The 17,304-nt window shown below is 38.8% G+C and overlaps 1 protein-coding gene and 1 long non-coding RNA gene across 5 annotated transcripts in view; one reads left to right on the top strand and one right to left on the bottom strand.

The window, feature by feature from the left end:
* The window catches only part of mkln1 (muskelin 1, intracellular mediator containing kelch motifs), a 115,291-nt gene that overhangs the window by 63,270 nt on the left and 34,717 nt on the right, over positions 1–17,304 (top strand). Inside the window, exon 6 of one of the 2 annotated variants that reach the window (XM_077499158.1) lies at positions 4,105–4,184. The exons of the other annotated variant lie outside the window; for it this stretch is intronic. The gene's annotated coding sequence lies outside the window, so the exon portion shown is untranslated. The remainder of the gene's footprint in view (positions 1–4,104; positions 4,185–17,304) is intronic. 2 annotated transcript variants of the gene reach the window in all.
* On the bottom strand, positions 1,937–12,805 carry LOC144003202 (uncharacterized). Of its 3 annotated transcripts, XR_013278911.1 has the most exons (7): positions 12,660–12,805; positions 12,345–12,546; positions 7,039–7,092; positions 6,651–6,772; positions 6,147–6,180; positions 5,442–5,606; positions 1,937–2,595 (listed from the first exon to the last, which is right to left on the bottom strand). It is a non-coding gene; the product is annotated as an uncharacterized LOC144003202 (long non-coding RNA). The 3 variants fall into 3 exon arrangements; XR_013278909.1 differs by having other exon boundaries at positions 6,147–6,772; XR_013278910.1 differs by lacking the exon at positions 6,147–6,180.

Below are 17,304 nucleotides of genomic sequence, written 5' to 3'. Positions count from 1 at the left end.
ATAAAAATAAAAAAACTTGAAACGAATAACACTCAAGTAACTAACATCAGTTCACATGAAAGCGCTCTCCGCTGAGGACCACCCATGAAAGAAATATATCTTCCCGTGGTACTGTAAGGGCTTGTGGTTCATGAATGCTTCAAAGTGTTTTAGCATAACAATGATTGGAGTGAGAAGGAAAACAAGACTTCTGGGTGTCCCGGGGAAAAGGGTTGGAAGGTTGGCGCAGGTGTTGTTCGGATGGAAATGTCACTGTGGTAGGTTACCTGTCAAGACAGCCTTTTGGATTTGGAAACATAGATTTGTTTAATACATCTGTTGGATGGCAAAATGTTGCAATCCCCTTCTCGTGTCAAACTGTTGTTTTGTTGTTGTATTAGTTGTAGGTCATTTTTGAAATAATCTATCTTGGTCCCATTTTATAATGTTTGTCATCAGTTTTGGTCCAGGTTGCCATAGATAACCATTGCCAATCAATGAGTCACCAAGGTGTTGTTGGTTTAGGAAAATCATTTCATCACAGGACAGACAACCAGGCCTGTGTGCAGAATCAAAGTAAGGCCGAAGCATCTGTGGAATGTGTGAAGCTTCCAAAGAAGCCGCACAGTGACAATTGCTATGAAATGCTGATGAAAAATGACTAGCATGGGCGAGTGTTAAGATCCAGTCTTGGTCGCAGTGTGTCCCTCTGCTCTTACGCCACCCGGCTGGAATCCAACGTGTTAGACAATTTCTCAGACGGGTGTAAAAACAACATGCTGGGAATAGCAACAGGAAGTGGGAAGCAAGTCAACCTAATAACTCACTGCTCAATCTAAACACCCATTCCAGAAAGACTGTGTGGACTTGACGAAGGTCTGTAAGGACAGAGGTTTGGGAAGCAAGCACAGTACCAAGCAAGGCATCATCATCACCATTATTTGCAAGTGATTGTTGAATATTTGCGTTCGAAGTAGTTGTTAATTACTTAGTTAAAAATTTCTTTTTAAGTAATTTATATTATAATGTAACATCAAATGCAGAACCTAATTTTTTTTATTTATTTATTTATTTATTTATTTATTTTATTGTAAACAATGGCACATTGACCTTGGACGATAGCTCTTAAAAATTTTTTTTTTTTAAATGCAGATTTATTCCTCTGTTGGAAAGTTAAACAAGTAAAAAAAAATATATTATACTTTGTGTATATATTTTAAATTAATTTGCCCATTAATAGATTCTTAATTAATTCATTAATCAATTTAACAATTATTGGGAATTTGAGGTCAACAGGTTAAATGTGATGTTTCCTGTACTGTATTTGGAAAAGCGGAAGGTGATGAGATTGTGTCACTGTTTGTCACCGCCTGCATGCAAGGTACAAAGGTGCCTTTTGTAGCAGATCACAATGTGTGTCTCGACTGGATAGTAAGTGTGAGTCAGTGGATCAGCGCCCCAGGTTGCCCTACCTTTGTTTGTTAAAGCTCGCTAAGATAACAGCCATGTCCTCACCTCCGCCCACATGCCCTGATATGCCTTTTTGAACAATGGAAGCCATTTTGAAGGTGAAGCCTAATTGACTGTCATTGGTTTTATTGAGGAACATTTTGTTTTTTAAATAAAGCACCCGTAGAAGTAAAAGGTGAATTTCTGCCCCTACTCTGGGAACCAGAAAAATGGAATTCATTTTCAATCTCACTTGGGAAATGAAGCCCTATTTTCTCCCCCTTGTGTTTTTTTCCATATTGCTTGTAACGTGAGGGTCAGGTAATTGGGTGAGGTTTTTCCATGTTTGTCTGCAGAGCCAAACGGGCACTGGGCAGGACCTGGCAGACTACATGGAAAAGCATCAGAAGAGTCCAATGTAAACGCTCCCGGGGGGTGCAGACTGATTGCCTTGATAGCGTTTGGCTGCTAGTCTGTAAAGGCACGTAAATGTCGTCCTACTTAAAAGTGAGATGTTTATTAGCAAAAGCACTTTTATTGAGGAAAAGAACATAATTATTGCTCGTAGTTCACATTCTTGACATATAATGCAATTTACTTGATTTGTTTTCAAACATTTGAAAGGTGTTTGAGAAGAAAAACTTCAAGTTAGTCATGTTGTCAAAGGCGTGTCCACTTTTTACAACAAATCAGTGAACATGCATCCATTTTCTATATCCTTCTGAGGGTCATAAGCTGAAGCCTCTCCCACCTTACGTTGGGCAAGAGGTGTGCCACCCTTGACTGGTCACCGCCCAATCTTGAGACAACTCATTCACACTCACATCTATGGTCAATTTAGAATCTTTAATAAATCTGATGTGCAAACTCCATGTTAAGTCCGGAGCCGAGATCATGAAATGGATAAGCAGTAGAGAAAATGACAAAAGACAACATTAACTAGCTTGTTTTTTTTTTTTTCATCCTAGTTTATAACTACCGTAGTTTACTTTACATTCTAATGTTAACATTTAATTCATAAATTTGTTATACATGATATACATCATCAATTTTCACATGAGTAGTAAATAGGGAATTGGAAAGTGTTATTCCTTAGTTGCCTGACGCTGTAGCTCAATGAAGGCTCTCTGCTGACATCTTGTGGCATACTCTTCTCAGCTTCTTGGGCTGTGAAAGATTGTAATAATTAATATCAATCAAATTCATGCTATTTTTACATCATCGAACAGTCACTTCTTTGATGAGGCACTTTTTATGAATTTTTTGATGACCTTTAATATCCAATGGGATATTACAACAAAATTAGGTTCTCCAACGGTCACTGTGATGTAGGGACTGGAGATTAACGTTCGTATGAAGATTCTGCAATTATTTGGCTATATTAATACATTCTGTTGTGTTTGGGACTTTACCGTCTCAAAGTCCTACTATTGGTTTCTTAGGGAGATGACTGTGCTTTCTTTAGACACCGAGAGCTCTGCTGTCTCTTCTCCGCGGTAGTGACTGGAGCTGTATAATCACTGATTTCACCCATTCGTACTCACTAAAATGTTCACGTGGTACTTTTGCTTGCAGGCACAAAGACCTGTCGCCCTCAAGGACCACTTGAGTAGCCCGTAGGTCTGTTCTAAAATTAGCTCACAGTGATGGGACACTATTTTCTGTGAATGTTGTAGAAGTGATCGTTTGAAAACGCAAACATCATAAAGAGATTTAATAATAATAATAATAATAATAATAACAATAACAATAATAATCATTAAAATAATAGTAATAAAATACAATTAGGAGATATAATTAAACCATCTGCCTTAGTAATATTAGTATTGACAGTAGTGATGATGATGATGATGATGAGTAGTCCAGTGTTACTAACTGCACATTTAACACATAAGACATTTTACATTCAATTCCATTTTTTTCAATTAAAAAAAAAATGTAGGCATTACAGAGCATTTCATGTGTTGACTTGCCAGTTTGAGTTCCACACACAGATGTATTGATCCACGGTTTTATAACCGATTTCAAATGGTGCTAGAAGGACTCTGTTAGTGGCTCTATGCACCATGGGAAATCAGTTATCTGGTAGTGGAGAAAGAGGAATGTGGAAAGGCTGTCCCGGGTTTGACCCTTGACCCCGAATGCTACCTCATGGTGGGGTGCTGTGCTGCTGACCCCAAGAACACTGATTTCAAATGGTGCTAGACAGAGGCAACATACATCTAAACCACCACGTGAAACCAGCTTCCGGGGGCAGATGTTTGCAGGAAAATGTAATTTCATCTCCAAAAAGGGGGGGGGGGGGGGGCTGCCAAAAAAATTTGGGAACCACTGCTTTCAGCAACAGATAGTTGAACATAAACAGTGAAGCAACACACGCAGACAGAAAATATAACAACGCTCACAGGCATATAATTTTTATCCTTTACAAAAATGACCAATATTAGTGCAGCTGACTGAGTCAGTTGTAAACCTTTTGTGTGTCTTTCTGTATTATACTGCCCCCAGGTGATTTTCTGTTTAACGACAGTGTTGCGCAAAATTGCTGTTGCTATGGCAGCATTGCAACATGCAGCACATTAGTGCTGAATATTGTGTGCATTGTATGACATAACTACCTAATGCTCGTGTCAGACGGAAGGCATCCTTAGAATTATTATTATTATATATTTTCAGGAAACATAAACCGGGGTTTGTTGAGCCACTAATGCAGTATTGCCAAAGAGAGCAAGCCATTTTCAACACTTCAGATTTTGGTAAGTAATTCGTAAAAATAACAAACCCGCATGAGGACTGACCAGTAGTACTGATTTATGGAAGAAAAAAAAAGTGAAATTGACCAAATTTGGACATAGAAGGTTTCAGCCCAACACAAGCAATAACATACAAGTCTAGCGCATTTGGTATACATATACTGCTTGTTATGTAATGCAATTGCAAGAAGAAAAAAAAACTACATGGCCACGTGGAAAGTCCAGTTTGTGTGCATGTATTAATGTGCAACCATATTGGTACACACCTAAAACCGTACAGCAACAGATCGTTTGTATTTTAAAAAGGTGCACCATTGACATATTGCTTTAATTTAACACAAAACATTCATATTGTTATCCATACAAATCAACCTTTTTTCTTTTGGGAGGTTTTGTACTTGTGATACTGTAAAGGTTTCATTGAGTCATTAACATTAATAACTTACTACCCGCATTAATAACTTACTAATAGATGTGCTCTTGCACAATCCCAGTTCAAGAAAAGAACAATAAAAAAAAAAAACGCTGAAAAATAATTCATTCATGTAGTCAATAAAACCATGCCAGTTTTTAATGAATAATGTACATTTTATACAGTAATTCAAACAAATTAAATAAATGTATTAATATTTTATACTGATGTAATAAAATTCATATTATTGTATTATTGTTGCTTCTGTCATTGTGAAAAAGGTGATTCTACTCCATTTTAAAATAATGAATTATATTTAGTTTTCTTTCATCTAACTAAAGTGATTGTACAGTACATCTAAATAATGAAGCATGTACAGTAGCAATTCAAAGAGTTGCCGTTAGGTGTCACCAAAATCCTTAAAAAATGGCCATCCATGTAATATGCTGAATCCATTTACAGTTCAGGGTCAGTGAAAAGTTGGTAATAACGTTCACATTCCGATTGCACTTTTTTTTTTTTTTTTAACAAATAAGACATTAAAGATAGAAAGTACAGAAGGTACGCTGCTATCTTAGCTTGCGGTTAAACAGTTAGACATTGCAAAAAAATGCAATAATTTTTGCAAGAAAATAAATTATAAACAATTTCTAGAGCCCAGTCCACCCCCAATATATAGTCTTTAGTTGTTTAACCTTGTAAGCTCTTTTACAATGCTGTTCCAAGTGGGCAGCTACAAACCCAGTTTTAATTATTATTTTTAATAAAAGGTTAAAATAACCCTAAAATAACCTTTTTATGCAAAACATCATGAGAGCACACACACACACACACGCATACATACAAACCAAGAAAGGCCTCTCTGTGGAGGTGTGATGCACCCTTGCACGGGCTTCCTGTTCCATTCTCTTCCCGGGAAGTGACATGTTGAGGCACAAAGATACTCGTGTCAGGCTGTGACTCCCACGCTTGACAACCATGTCATCCTCCATATTGATCTACGCCGCATCTGTCTGTAAAGAGATGCAATAACAATTAGAGTTCTGTTAATAATTGGGACTACTTGGGTGGAGAGGAACTTGTTTACTGTTTTAAAGAGTCATAATGCAGTCCAGAAAAATGTCTATTACTACTACTACTATTACTACTACCACCAATAATAATAATAATAATAATAATAATAATAATATAGGAAAGAGGTTAGTTAAGAAGAAGCGGGACATTGAAATGACAAGGATACAAGAACTGTAGCAAAGGCCAAAAAAAAAAGAGGCATAGGACAACATGTATAGCGGGCTGGACAGTAAAGAAAAAGGTGAGAAACCTCTTTAAAGGTGAGCCAGACAAAAAGATAGGGATAGAAAGCATGTGCACCTGGTTGGGAAGAGTTGGTGAATGATGACAAATAGACAGATAGAAGAGTAGAAGAGACAGTAGTGGTGCAACGGCAAGTACCAATGATTGGTAAGGTAGGAGTTAGAAAGGCACTGAGAAGGGTGACAAAAACAAAACAAAACAAAAAATCCGCAGTTGGTCCTGATAGCATACAGTACCTGTGGAGGTATAGAAGCATCTAGGAGAGGTTTTCTTTAGGACAACCAGGACGGAAAGGATTAGAAATGAGCTCATCAGAGGGACAGCCAAGGTTAGAGGTTTAATTTAGATTTAAATGAGCATCATTTAAAAAAAACAAAAACATATTTGTTCAAAGTACTGTGATTAATCATTTATAATAGAAAACTCACTTAAATTTGCTGAACCCTAACTTTGAGTTAACCCCATTGAACTGCACGGAACTAGTAAAGAAGTAAAAATATTTTTGCCATAAAATACGTAATAAAACTTTTCTACTTTGACTTCTCAAGAAAGAAAGAAAGAAAGAGGAAAAAATACATTTATACGTGCAAATAATTCTGGTATCAACCAAACTGAGCAAAAATATTTTAGGGGTTGTTCATTTGCAAAAATGATTCCCGCTACTTCCTGACTAACTTGAGAACAATGGGAAGCAATTTGACCGCACCATGACTTCTCGAGGCGTCATAAAATAAACGTACCTGAACCATTACATTGGCTGCACTCCATTCAGTAGTAACACACCTGCTGTATTTATTGGACCACTTAATACCTGCTTCCCGAAGGAGGCATACATTGTGATGCTTTCAAGTGAATTGTTCCCCTAAGAGAAGAACAGAAGGCCTGTTTTCATTATTGAAAAAAAACAACAAAAAAAACTTTAACATGATAGCAAGTGTTTAGCAGCCCTCTTATTGGGCATACAATATTTGCTCATTACAGAAACGTTAACAGTCAAGCAACTGTGCACTTTCATTTACTGACGCCCACGTCACTCACAAGGCCAGGTCATTAAAGTCATAAACATTCACAGTCACAGATAGGACATTTGAACGTGAGGATGTGACAGAAATAACAGCTGCACCTCACCCGCATGTCATTATGGTTTGTCGTTTGATGGGATCATCGGTAGAATACTTGATTCTAAAAAATAAAAAAATAAAAAATAAAAAAATAAAAAAAGTTGCGCCCTAATATTTATGCTTGAATATGATACATTTCCATTCATTTACCTTAAAAATTCCCAGTTAATTCCCATGGATAGTTTCCAACTTGGAATATTTCCATCCAAAAATTCCCCAGTTTATATTCCTATGGAAATTTACCAGAAACGCTATGTAAATTTACCAGAAATGTCCCACCCCTTTGCAACTGTAAGTTAGTTAGACATTATCCACACCCAAAGGTCAAATCCACAGTGAGCAAGAAAGAATAGCCAAGGAACCTTTTTTTTTTTTTTTTAAATCACTTTCGTTTCCTGTGAATGAGCACTAAAAGTAGATGCAAATCCAAGCATTTGCCACGGAAAGCATCCAAATCCCCCAGGTGTTAAAAATTGCTGTGTAAATGCCAACTGTGTGTGGGTGGGTGTGTGTGTGTGTGTGTGTGTGTGTGTGCATGCCCATCTTCAAATGACAGACATAGTGTTTTGCTTAATCTACAAATAAATGCCTCACCCCAACTAGACACCTCCTTGTTGGCTGAAACTACCTTTTCCATAATATCTATTTCTATTCTACATGGGGACCTATCCGGATGCATGGATTAGTATCAGATGCAATATGTTGCTGTTCCTCAAAGCAATGGCATTTGGAGGTAATGTCGCATTGGTGGCTCGAAGCCGGGTTCCCGAGCGGTGCGGTTCACTAGCAGGTCATACACGAGTCTCGGCTCATACCTGGGTTTGCAGACGAGAGGAGCACAACGGATCGATCTCAGTCCGGGAAGCGCAACTGGGCTGCATTTGTGCGTCACACGTATTGAACTGAAACTGGGCGATATGGCCATAATAATAATAATGATAATATATAAATATATATATACATCAATTTTTGTAGACACTCTGGGTAATAACCAATTTATAATAGATTTCAATCAAAGTAATAAATCGAGTGAACATTTATTTAAATGTTTCATTTATTCAGAAATAAATCCTGTGCAAAATGTTCGACAACATATTGATTCTAAATCAGTTTTCACATGTGATTAACATTCAAAGGTTGTGCAAAAAAAATAGCTATTCATAGCTTGAGCATAACTTGCTACAATGCCACAAGAAAGTAGTTAGTAATTATTGTAAACGTGTTGTAAACTACCCATTCAGCAGTCTGCCCCTTGTGTAAAATTACAATTCACAATAACATTACATTTGATTAAAAAAAGATAACATAACGAATTAGAAAATAACGAATTCTTTCCTCTTAAATACATCATATAATTATGAAACTAAATAATTGAACCTGATTGATATATTTTTTTTTTTTCTAATAATTGATTGTTGTTTGTATTTTTTTTTGTTTGGATCAAATCACATTCATCTTTTAAGCGTAGCCTTTTACTGCATGCAGCCACAGGCACATATGTGCAATAATAAGAGTTTTGTGAACAATATTTTGTTCAGTGTATTCATTAAAACATAATTTTTTTAACGATGACCCCTCTCAGTCTAACTCAATGAAGTCTTCTAATATGTTAAGGAAAAAGTACCTTTCATTGGTACGTCCTTCTTTATTTTAATTCCAAACCGACACAAATATGGTCCCATCCCTGCAAGGAATAACAAGTATTGCACCAGAACAGCCAGCATCATCGACCAGCCTCGATAGTTCCCGTACCTCAAGAAAAACACAAACAAAAGCTGACGTAGTCCGCCTCGCCACAATTTTCCGGCCCAGGAGAGAGACTTTGGAACATCTGGCTTTGTTTGGGCTCAGCTCCGGGAATGCATCACACAACTGTTGAGTCCAGAGTAACGCTTGAGAGGCTGCTCACTCCTTCTCTTAAGCAAGGCCAAGAAAGGTCGAATTTGAAAAATATCATTTTAATCCTTTTATACTCTTCATTTCCATGCACATACTATATTCCGTGCCATTTTTGGATGAATATCCTCGTGATATTCATATCAAATTATGAACTACAGATCTTTTTCAAATGCATTTATAGCTGGTGTGATGCTGCTTAATGGATGATTAATCCTTAATATCTCAAAGAAACACATAAATGGATGATCAAATCAAATAGAATTGAAAAGTTTTGCCACATTATTTGCCTCAATTCAGTGGACATGTGTGCTGTTTTTCCTCTGCTGTGAGCACCAGTCAGTCAAAACTCTTCAACAAGCACCAGTAATTTTGTCATTCTTCACAGAGGATAAAGAATATATGCCAATTGGTATTGTTATATCATATGTCTACATGTGTTGCTCCTTTTTTTGTGTTCAAATGTTCAACACTGCAACAATAAAATTTTGAATTGCTTGTTAGCATAAACGCCAAATGGACTAATCTAAAGCGAAGCTATGTGATTGGTCCATGATGTGTGAATCTCTGGGCTCTTTTATTGTGCCCAGTGCAAACAACGTCCTGGTATTTTGGTAGAACCGTCTGTTGGTAGATTTAAGAACTTGGCCTTTTGCGCCGTTGTGAGCATGAACACAGCTGACTCAATTTACAGCCAATCAAAGCAGCCCCTCTCTTTCCCTTTAACACATTCACTGCCAGCCCAGCAAAAAAATGCATCATTTGACGTCTTTTTCCGTCAATGGCAGTGAATGAGTTAAATACGGCATACGAGAGGTTGCGATAGTGAATTTGACCCAGTCAGTATGTAAGTGTCAAGTTAATGATGGCCCTAACTGAAAAAAGGGGTGACAGGGAAGTTTGTGGAAATGCGTGTGCGTGTGCGCGTGCGTGCGCTAATCAGCCGCTTACAGTAAAATGAGCTGTTTAGTCATTTCGCTGCCAATAATCACACACATACACACGAATAAAACACCCCTGAGACCACTTTGTATTACACTACTTGTTTTCAGTCTGACATACTTCTGAAGACCACAGAACAGTGACTCAGACATACATCATTAAAAATGACACACGCACACACAAACATGTGGCAAAAAATATGAAAATCCCCAACTTCCTTTTTAAATTCCCAAATGACTAGAGCGGTGGTCAAGAGTACTTCTTGGAATCTGTCTTATCTGTCCCGTGGAATCACTGTGACTTGACAAAAACTCCCTTTGGCCACACACTCATCCCAAATGGCCTCTTGGCATCAAATGGCTGCGGTTGTTTTTGTTTCAAAGCACAGACGAGTAAAGAGGGAAGAAGGAGCCACGTCATGGTCTCTTGGCAGGCGTGTAAATAAAGTAAAAGTCCGTGCGCAATAATGGGGGCGGGGGCTCATCTACTCGTAATCTCGTCTGTGGGCGGCGACTCACCATTTGCGCTACTGTAGACTGGATAAGTGGGACTTTGTTGTGCCCCAGTTAATCACTGTTTACGACGTCAAATCTCGTCATTGAAACACAACACGCTCTATTTCCTCAAATAATGCCCGACATTTTTATGATATGCTCAATTTTAACGACATTTTCATATTTCCTCAAATGCAACCCTCACTCCAATAGATGCCATGTGTGAAAAATAAAAGCTTGTCATAACTCAACATTCCATATTTCCAGTTATGTGCTAAGAGGTTTGGATCCCAGGACGCAGACACAAATAAGATTTTATCTATTTATTCACATTGAGAGGCAGAAAGAGACACGGTACACAGGGCAGGTGGACAATAATTCGGCAAAACACACACAATTCTCAGACCCTTAAATAGACAGTCAATCAATTTCATTGGTTGTGGCCAGACATGTGAGTACTAGTACTGACACGAAATTCTCTGATTGGCTGTTAACCCAGTAATTACAGATAGTTCCGGTCATCAACAAACATCATATAGCATAAAAGATTCCTGACATCACAAAGTCCAGACATCATATAGAAAGTCCAGACATTATATAGCCAAACTAGTTGAAACTGGATGCAGCTACATCAATACCCAAAACAGACACGTCACGGGTCGTGAACTCTGGCGCACGCTCATGAACTCTACTCAAACTTAACCCAGACATGACATTTCCTCAGAGTGGTCTCTGCTCTATTATACACCCATTAAAACCTGGGTGATATTGATATATTTCCTGAAGTAGGAACCTTCACTGCAATAGATGCCATGCTACAATTGGTCACCAAATGCAAAATAAAAGCTTGCCGTTACAACACAACATGACATATTTCCTCAAATAGTGGCCTCAGTGTCACAATCACGAGGCACAACATAAAATCTAGTCACTAACAGAAAATGTCATTTCTCAAATGGAAGCTTCCAATCTTATGGATGCCACACCCCAATTAATTACCGCTTGCAATGTAAAGTCTTGCCACTGAAACGCTACACTCCACATTTCCTCTAGTTATGGTGTCCTGCAGTTATTTTTTTTAATGGAAAGGGCAGAAAGGAGCCCTCTGTTTGGGGTGAGGCATTTAATGCATTTAGTGAGCAATATATTCAGTAGTTTAATTGATATCATTCAAATCATTGCCATATGTGGTAAATCAGGTGCAAATTTGCTCCAAGCTGTCAATTTTGTGGGTGTGTTTGCGCCGGTATATGATTAGAGCAATATCTTTAGTGAATAAGTAGATAACTGTATTTTACAAACCCCATTCACAGACCAGCGCTGCACAAGACGTTGCACTGCCCACTGAGAGACCAAAAAAAACACGTAGTTAACGTCAATTAATGTTTTTGGCGGCATTCATCAGGATTTTAGTATACGCCATTAAACATTTTTGGCAATAAAGAGTTAAAAGAAATAAAAAGGATGCTTCAAAGCAGGAAATGATGTCATGGCAGGCTTGACTCAGCACCTTATAAAAGGTCAGGTATCACATTTTAGAGTGGATTTGATGGGCATTAATCAGATATCCTTCAGGAGCTGAATGGAATACCAGTGGAAATTCCCTTCTTGTTAGCTTGTAAGAAGGACAATAGTTGTGTTGTTGGTCCAAGTTTCAATCTAATCATCTTACACCCAACATGCATAACAAAAGTCCCCGTGTGGGTATGATTGATTCAAACATACAGCGTCTTCCTTTCATTTCACGAGAAGGTGTGGTATCCTAGTGCAGCAATAACTCCCCATTCACATTTGAATCCTGGCAACACTAATAAGTCCGTCTTTTTGGACATGTTTCCTTCAGGGGTGTACTCACTTTTGTTGCTAGACAGTGCTTTTCCACATGGCTGTACACTACATTGTAGCAAAGCACCATTTCTTCAGTGTCATTCCATGAAAAGATGAAACTAAATTTTGGCAAAAATGTGAGGCATGTACTCACTTTTGTGAGAAGGGTTGATTGCCGTCCATTATCGAAAGACTTTTAACGTCATATTTGTCTCAATCCCCCACATTCCCATGTCCCGCACACAGCCTTGTGTGTCGTCTATGTACCGTTGCCTCAGTGACTGTGACGTGGAACAGTTTACAGCAGGAAGGTTGGCTAACAGCCCGCTGGCTCCTGTTACCTTCCTGATAGGAGTCTGTGGTGGGAAAACTCAGGTGTAAACTTCTACACATGTATAATTAAGTAGCGTAGTATCCCGAGATGGTGTGCGCACATGTAAACGTTAACGTTGAAGTCCGTTTTACTCACCGACTTTGTAATAAGATGGGTTTCGCTGTTCTCTCCTTCAGTTTAATTTTCGGCCAAATCCAAACTCCCATATCATCTGCTGCCTTCTTATGCACAAGACATCATCTAAATGGTGCTTTTAGCTCCAGACTTGAGTTACACACTCTTTCACTCTGTATATGTGTGTGTGTCCTGTCTTACAAAACAAAGTGGGTGTGTCTCTCTTTGAAACAAGCCCCAAAAATGTGAGTAAAGATGAGGAAGCACACACCCACAGGCAAGCCGACGATAGATGCCTTCTGTATCATGCGGGCGACAAGTACTGTAGCTATGCATGACTTCAAATGTTTGGGTTGAAATTAATATTAGTGATGCTATTTGAAATATTTATGATAATGCGTGTTGTCGCTCAACCCACACGCAACCTGTTACAAAAAACGTTTTAGCCTCTGAAGGTAGTTTAAAAAAAGTGAGTAGAAATTATTTTTTCAATGTTTTCAGCCATAATGGAGTGTGTTACTCAAACCAAATGCGGTAATGTTTTTTGCAAACCCGGTGCAATTGGAACAATACTAAAATTAAATGAAAGTTCAAATCAAATGTAACTTTCTTTGCGTAAATATAAATTCTTCAGTAGTGTTTTTTAAATATATGTTAGGCCTGAGTGTCTGTAATGGGGTTTTGCCTAATACAGCAAAATATATAATACGATGACTAAAATATGTAATTAAAAAAAAGTATGTTAATAATTTAACTGACAAATCCAATTATGATTTATCATGTGTTTTTCTCAGAAACATGGTACAAAATTAAAAATAAATGGTCATATTTAAAAAATGTTGGTGCCTAGCTTGTCCTCGAATCCTTGAATGACTCATTACATTTACTTCCAGCATTACACACACACCTACACACCAACACACGCACACGCACATCTGTGTTTCAAATGTGTGTGCGCATGCGTGTGTGTGATGCCAATTGCTCTACTTCCTAAAGCAGCTGGCTGGGATCCCAGCAAGGCCGGAAGCATGCTTAGGCAAAAAGGTGCTAAACCACTAATAGGATGTGGTTTACACACGTGGAGTTGAACCTGCAACCTCTTAATAAGTGCTTTGCTCTACCCTGAGGGCGGGAAGGCTACCACACACTCTGCAGCTGAATGAGGCGAAACGGCACTCAGCACCCTTCAATGTACTGAATGGTAAATAGCAGCAGAATGAGAGGAACTCTATAAAAAGAGACCCCACGGCCCACCCCACCCCCGTCTCCATGGTGACACCAGAGGCAAAGAGCCGGTCTGCCAGAGTGGCCCTCCCCACTCTGTACACATACAAGGCAATATGGGAAAAGGGATGGAGTTCACAGACCCTCTCCTGCTTGCGTCCGACGAGTGTCACAACAAACATTGACTCTCCTTGACCACGCACACATAGAGGTCGGAGGTCAGAGGCAGTTGCGATTAACTGCCCTTGAGATACGAACTTGAAATCAATTCACTGTGTGGATCCTTAAGAAAAATCAGTTCACACTGAATTCTTACTAAAACGTGTGTATTAGTGTTGCTATTAACCTGAAACTTCATGAAACCTAAAAAAAAAAAAAAAAAAAGTAACAAGCACAGACCGGCGGTTGAGGGGTTGAAATCTTTTTTGGTCTAGTCACCCTACTTAAACAAGACATTACTGTAACAGTCCAAATGAATGACCACCCAATATGCATAGCTGATACACTTTAAGTCTGTGGGCACAGGGAGTGAGGGAGCTATTTCCAGAGTGGTGTGATAGGAAGTGGGTCACAGGTGGAAGCAAATCTAAGAACCCTGAGAAAGCCATAGAGCTGTCTCCCAATTATAGAGGGTGATCTATGGTCACACCAGTGTTCGACTACTTCCTGTCCTGCAAAGTCAAGTTGCTGACGGTGCATTTGTGTTGACGGTTATCGTTCCATACTTGCAACTAGGGCTGAACAATTAATCCAAATTGCCATGTCAGTGTAGTGGAATGCAATTTCGAATTGTGAAAGCTGCAATTTCCGACACTATATAAATATTAGTGTCGACAAATTCAGTACTTAATAAGTGCAGACCACATGTTTACATATTCTTTCATGAAACAGTTTTGTGATAAAGCCACAGATTTGTTGGCATTATTGTTGTAAACTGTTTTATGGCTTAGTGATTTTTGTTTACGCCACACTCATTTGGTAAAATTGTTTGATAGTATATGCTGCGACTGCAAGTCAGGGTTTATTATCCATCCATCCATCCGTTTTCTTAACCGTTTACTCCCCACAAGGGTCGTGGGGGTGCTGGAGTCTATCCCAGCTGGCATCGGGCAGTAGGCGGGGTACACCCTGGACTGGTTGCCAGCTAACTGCAGGGCACAGAGAGACGAACAATCATCCACACCTAGGGACAAGTTAGAGCGCCCAATTAACCTGCCGTGCATGTCTTTGGAATGTGGGAGGAGACGAGAGTACCTGGAGAAGACCCACGCAGGCACGGGGAGAACATGCAAACTCCACAGGCCGAACCCTTTACTCGATCTTGCGTCCTCAGCATTGGGAGGCGGACGTGCTAACCACTAACCACTGTGCCTAAAATCTAATTTAAATAGATAAACTGTCTTTCATATTAATTCATGGTTCATGTGCCCTTATTTTAGTGTAAACCAAACCTATAAGACCAAAAACGTTTAAGTATAATACATCTAATGTTGTCCTTTCGAATACAGCTTCAGTCAGGGGTTTCCAAACTTTTTCATTTGAGCGCCCCATACGGAAAAATGAGAAGGATGAAAGGGCCAATTTTAAATTTTAAATGTATTAAACACACTGAAATCAAACAATCCGGCACTAAAATTATATATTGTTTATATTTCCTAGATTTTGGGGTGGTCTTGACCCTGTGTGCCACCTGACTATATCCATCCCTGCACTTAAGTGCGACCAAATCCCATCTCCACATTCAGAAGCAAAACTGTCAATTGAGCATCATTAATGTTCATAAAATGGACCTTATATTAAGAATTATTAATAATATTTTTGTGAGTATGCGAGTTTGATGAGTCAGCCAATCAACTCCTTCCTTTTGCTCACATCCTTTCCCCAGCTGTCTTGGGTGTCTTAAGCCTGCAGGTTTTGTTCACTTCCTGTCCCCTTTCTGGTTATTTTTGCCTTTTTCAATTATAAAAACAACACAACAAAGTCTTGGGCAAAGACGCCTTCATGTGCATGTGAATGAAACTGAAGAGTGGTTTGTTGTATGCTGATGATATGAAATGCATGACTCGAGCATGATGGCACCATGTAAAGTAAATGTCACACGCCGTCGACACTCACATGACAGAAGCTGTAGCAAGAAGAATGAATGACTAAATTAATGTTGTTGTTTTAAAGTGTACTGGAAAGTCTGAGGTCAAAGTTGCCTAACATATAGCACATGGAAGACGAAGGAAGGACAATAGATTAGGCACAATTCTGTCTTGTGCTCAGATTTTATGAAGGTTATATGGGAGAGCAAATGTTATTACTGTATTTTACAGTACAATAGTGAGTGGGAAAACATGTCTACAAGTATGCTCACTTTGCATCTATCCAAGCGAGAGTGAAGATACCCAAATACGTTTGAATAAATTTGCGTATTTAAAGTGTGTGGTAGGGTAAGGCTATAAACAAATTACATATGGTCTATTTATATCACTGATTCTCACCTATAAATAAATAAACAGGGGTTGACTGTATGCATATACTGCAGTGTGTAGATCTCTGTGTGCGTGTGCGTGTGTGAGGTTGACACGCTGACTCACCATCTTATGCAATGCCATTAAAGGCGGCGTTAGAGAGGCATAACCCTCATTCACTGGGTGACAGATGTGGGTGAAACAACAGGAAGTGAATTGCGAATAAAGAATTTACGCACGCTGTGATCTTCGTCATCGTGCATCACACAACGCTGTTCTATGTGCGTACATGTCGCATCCCACTGTTCATCTGCTCATCATGAACCTTCACCTCATTCCCGCATTGTTTCATATTAGACCCCGGTCATCTGATACCCTTGTGGTTGCTGTTTTTTTTCTTCTTCTTCCCACAAATCCATATGCAACCCGTAATAGAAATGCGTGTTTTGCTTAAAAAAAAAATGGGGCAGATTTGAGTACGTTATAACTGTTACAGTATGTCAATGATATGTCAGAAAATAGCTCAAAAATCTGATATTAATACATTCTAACTGCTGTTTAACCCAATCATGATGCCGAAGCGCTGATGAATGGGAAACTCTACTCACCAATCACTGCTACTGTGTGAAACGACTGACATGGAGGCTAACCAATGATGAGCAAGTGACATAATCAACCACTAACTACTAGTCTAACCTTTTAATTAGTTATCTGCCCCCCCCCCCCCTCCCTTGTTTCCAAGGAAACAGAATAGTAGGTGTGGCTTAAATTTGAATGCAGAAATTCTTTTTGACAAATGTGTTTAGTGTAATGCCAAGGAGTTACCGGTATATTGTAGTGAAGGGAGGAGCTTCATTTAGTTGGGCCATAGCCTTGTCTAATAGTTCCCGTCATCTTGTGGCATCTATAGGAAATTAGAACCTTTTTTCTGAAGGTACTTATAAAAATACTTGTTTACATGTTTGTTTGTTTTTTGGTGAGATTTT

The sequence above is a fragment of the Festucalex cinctus genome, chromosome 16 (assembly GCF_051991245.1).
Source record: "Festucalex cinctus isolate MCC-2025b chromosome 16, RoL_Fcin_1.0, whole genome shotgun sequence".
NCBI lineage: Eukaryota > Metazoa > Chordata > Actinopteri > Syngnathiformes > Syngnathidae > Festucalex > Festucalex cinctus.
This window is presented reverse-complemented; position numbering and strand designations above follow the sequence as displayed.